The sequence below is a fragment of the Bison bison genome, unplaced genomic scaffold, assembly GCF_000754665.1.
Source record: "Bison bison bison isolate TAMUID 2011002044 unplaced genomic scaffold, Bison_UMD1.0 scf7180017864472, whole genome shotgun sequence".
NCBI lineage: Eukaryota > Metazoa > Chordata > Mammalia > Artiodactyla > Bovidae > Bison > Bison bison.
The window spans coordinates 9,124,317-9,127,766 of NW_011495033.1; positions in this window are offsets into that span (position 1 = coordinate 9,124,317).

Here is a 3,450-nt window from a genome sequence, read left to right on the forward strand (position 1 = left end):
TCTTTTAAAATAATTAATTAATTTTTATTTTTGGCTGCTCTGGGTAATCGGTGTGCGCACGGGCTTTCTTTAGTTAAGGCCAGCAAAGGCTGCTCTCTATTGCCCTATGCAGACCTCTCTTTGCGGTGGCTTTTCTAGTGGTGGCTCATGGGTTCCGGAGCGCAGGCTCAGTAGTCGCGCGCTTAGACTTAGTAGCTCTAAGTCATGTGGAATCATCCCAGGTGATTGGCAGGCGTATTCTTGACCACTGGACCACCAGGGAAGTCTTAGTATTCTTTTTTAAATGGCTGAAATCAATTAATAATACGTGAGTATAGAAGCAAAAAATTCCTGCAGTCTTCAACAGTGTACAGCTATAATAATAATAATATATATTGTTATTAACAATAATAACAACAAATACTAACAATAATAGCAATGTGTCAGGCATTGTTCTAAGTGCTCGACATATGTTCTAAGTGTTTACATTGTTCTAAGTGCTTTACATTTAATCCTCATGACTCTTTTCACCCCATATTACAGATGAGGCACTGAAGCAGAGACGAACCAGAAGAACTCTTACTGGAAACCAAGGATCTTCGGTCAGCTTCTCTTTCTCTCTGTCTCCCTCCTTCCCCCTTCTGTCCCTCTCTCTCTTCCTCCGCTCTATCCAGGGCGCCCCAAGCTCCGCCAGGCCTGCCTCATTACCCTATCTAGAGTCTGTTCCCTCCATCTCCACTGCCACACTGACGCCAAGCAGGGCCCTTTGGGGCTCCCAGGCACAGAGGCCTTTTTGTCCCCCATTTCATGTAGGCAAGACTCCACCTTCCACAACCTTCTCTGAGTTCCAAAGAGTAGATTCAAACAGTTGCTAATCAAGGTAGGAGCAACCAGGAAACCACCTGAGTCAAGATTAAAGGGATCGGAGAAGCTCTTCAAGGTTAGGAGACCACCTTAGACCCTGCACACACCCTAATCTTGTCAGCAACCCCATCCTTTTGCAACTTTGCAGAGGAAAGAAGGAAAGACTGTTACTGGACTTCCCTGGTGATCTAGTGGTTAAGAATCTGCCTGCCAATGCAGGGGATATGGGTTCAATCCTTGATCCAGAAAGATCCCACATGCTGTGGAGCAGCTAAGCCCATGTGCCACAATGACTGAAGCCCATGCTCTAGAACCTGTGCTCTGCAACAAAGAGTAGAAGCCACCAAAATGAGAAGCTCTCGTACCGCAACAAAGAGTAGCCTCTGCTCGCCACAAATAGAGAAAGCCCACTCGCAGCAATGAAGACCTATCACAGCCGGAAAAGAAAAAGAAAGATGTTATTGCCTTGATCCTTATCACATCCTCCTGCATGACTATATAACCTCTCCCTACTCACCAGAATTGGCCTGCAATGCAGGAGACCCGGGTTCGATTCCTGGTTTGAGATGATCCCCTGGAGAAGGTCAAGGCTACCCATTCTGGCCTGGACAATTCCATGAACTGTATAGTCCATGGGGTCCCAAAGAGTCGGACACAACTGAGTGACTTTCACTTTCACTTTTCACTCACCAGGGCAGGGGGGCACAGCACTTGAAATGCTAGTGTACTGGTACTGTGTTCCCCCTTTGCCTGACAAACTAGTAGTCGCTCTTCCCTTCTCCTCCACAATTCTGTCTGCGTATTGCTGTTCAGCATCAGTGCACACAGAGCCAAGATTTTGGCCGCAATACTGGTTCCTACAGTCTCTACATTTGCCTACCTGTCTTTACCCTGCTTCCTCCTCTTCACATGGCAACCAGGGTGATGTTTCAAACCAAAACTCTGCTCAATTGCTTTCTGTCTTTGTTACCCTACAAAGCCTCCCATTACAGGCAGGGAAAAATCAGACTCCTTTAATGGTCCACTCAGCCTTAGTTCCCTCATGCAATTTTCTGGAACTGGTATGAACTGAATTGTGCACACACACCTCCAATTCATAAATTGAAGCCCTAACCACCAGGGTGACTCTTAGAGACAGACCCTATTGTTGTTCAGTTGCTTAGTCGGTCCAACTCTTTGCAACTCCATGGACTGCGGCGTGCCAGGCCTCCCTGTCCTTCACTCTTTCCCAGAACTTGTTCAAATGCATGTCCATTGAGTCAGTGATGCCATCCAATCATCTCATCCTCTGTTGTCCCCTTCTCCATCTGCCTTCAATCTTTCCCAGCATCACAGTCTTTGCCAGTGAGTCAGCTCTTCCCATCAAATGGCCAAGGTATTGGAGCTTCAGCTTCAGCTTCAGTCCTTCCAATGAAAATTCAGGGTTGATTTCCTTTAGACTTGACTGCTTTGATCTCCTTACTGCCCAAAGGACTCAAGAGTCTTCTCCAACACCATGGTTTGAAAGCATCAATTCTTCGGTGCTCGGCCTTCTTAATAGTCCAACAGGAAGTAATAAAGGTTAAGTGAGGTCATAAAGATGGCATCCTAATCTGATAGGACTGATGTCCTTTTAAGAGGAGGACACACAAGAGCGAGCTCTCTCTCTCCTTGTCTCTCTCACACAGAGAAGAGGCTATGTGAATACAAAGTAGAAGATGGTTGTCTACAACCCAAGAAGTGAAGTTTCACCAGAAACCAACCCACATGATGGCACCTTGATCTTAGGCTTCTAGCCTCCAGAATTATGAGAAAAGAAGTTTTTGTTGTTTAAGCCACCCAGTTTAGTTCAGTTCAGTTCAGTCGCTCAGTCATGTCCGACTCTTTGTGAACCCACGGACTGCAGCACACCAGGCCTCCCTGTCCATCACTAACTCCCAGAGCCTGCCCAAACTCATGTCTGTTGAGTCGGTGATGCCATCCAACCATCTCATCCCCTGCTGCCCATTTCTCCTCTTGCCTTCAATCTTTCCCAGAATCAGGGTCTTTTCTAATGAGTCAGTTCTTTCCATCAGGTGGCCAAAGTATTGGAGCTTCAACTTCAGCATCAGTCCTTCCAAAGAATATTCAGGATTGATTTCCTTTAGGATGGATTGGTCTGATCTCCTTGCAGTCCCAGAGACTCTCAAGAATCTTTTCCAACACCACAGTTAAAAAGCATCAATTCTTCGGCACTCAGCTTTCTTTAGAGTCCAAATCTCACATCTATACATGAGTACTGGAAAAACCATAGTTTTGACTAGATGGACCTTTGTTGGCAAAGTAATGTCTCTGCTTTTTAATATGCTGTCTAGGTTGGTCATAACTTTTCTTCCAAAGAGCAAGCGTCTTTTAATTTCATGGTTGCAGTCACCATCTGCAGTGATTTTGGAGCCCCCAAAATAAAGTCAGCCACTGTTTCCATTGTTTCCCCATCAATTTGAAGTGATGGGACCAGATGCCATGATCTTAGTTTTCGGAATATTGAGTTTAAGTCAACTTTTTCATTCTCCTTTTTCACTTTCATCAAGAAGCTTAGTTCTTCTTTGCTTTCTGCCATAAGGATGGTGTCATCTGCATATCCTGAGG